Below are 742 nucleotides of genomic sequence, written 5' to 3'. Positions count from 1 at the left end.
TATCGCTGCAAGAATACATGGCGTTTATGATCAGCAAGGAAACGGAGAATGTGCAGAGCTCGGAGGAAATAGAGAACGCTTTCCGAGCAATCACTGCAGCAGATCGGCCGTACGTCACAAAGGAGGAATTATATGCTGTAAGTATTGCAAATACTATTGAATATTCAGAAATATAAGTTACAATGTTTCCTACAATCACGAAGAATGCAATTTATATTCGTTAATCGTTTTTTTTTCTTTTTCAGAACCTCACAAAGGAGATGGCCGATTATTGCGTTGCCCGTATGAAACCTTATGTAGATCCCAAGTCGGAACGACCGATAACAGCTGCGTTGGATTATATAGAATTTACGCGTACTCTTTTCCAGAATTAATTATGAATTCACATACATATGCATATTATATTATTTTTCCAAGTTTATTAAACTATAATTGCATAAAGAGCACAGAGCGCTGCTATGTTTATCTTTAAAAAACTATGGTTGATTGATATATCTATTAATCACTAGAGTTATCTAGAGCATTTACAGAAATTGAGATTTTCTTCTAAACTGGTTGATAGAGAATATATATAAAGAATATATTGTGTTGTGTATGTTAGAATGCTTTTCCTAACGTATATATTCTTATATGCTTTTGATATATCGCATTATTTAATCTTCAAATCCTAAACTTTAAAATATAAAATTCTATATTAACTAGTTCTTTGAAACTCTTTCACGTTGTTCTTCGAAATAAATGC

At 32.2% G+C, this 742-nt stretch overlaps 1 long non-coding RNA gene across 1 annotated transcript; it reads left to right on the top strand.

Moving 5' to 3' along the window:
* On the top strand, window positions 1–446 carry LOC139825120 (uncharacterized). The gene is made up of 2 exons (XR_011735474.1): window positions 1–137; window positions 246–446. It is a non-coding gene; the product is annotated as an uncharacterized lncRNA (long non-coding RNA).
* Window positions 447–742: the final 296 nt, after the last annotated feature.

This window comes from Temnothorax longispinosus, unplaced genomic scaffold (genome assembly GCF_030848805.1).
Source record: "Temnothorax longispinosus isolate EJ_2023e unplaced genomic scaffold, Tlon_JGU_v1 HiC_scaffold_971, whole genome shotgun sequence".
Taxonomy (NCBI): Eukaryota; Metazoa; Arthropoda; class Insecta; order Hymenoptera; family Formicidae; genus Temnothorax; species Temnothorax longispinosus.
This window is presented reverse-complemented; position numbering and strand designations above follow the sequence as displayed.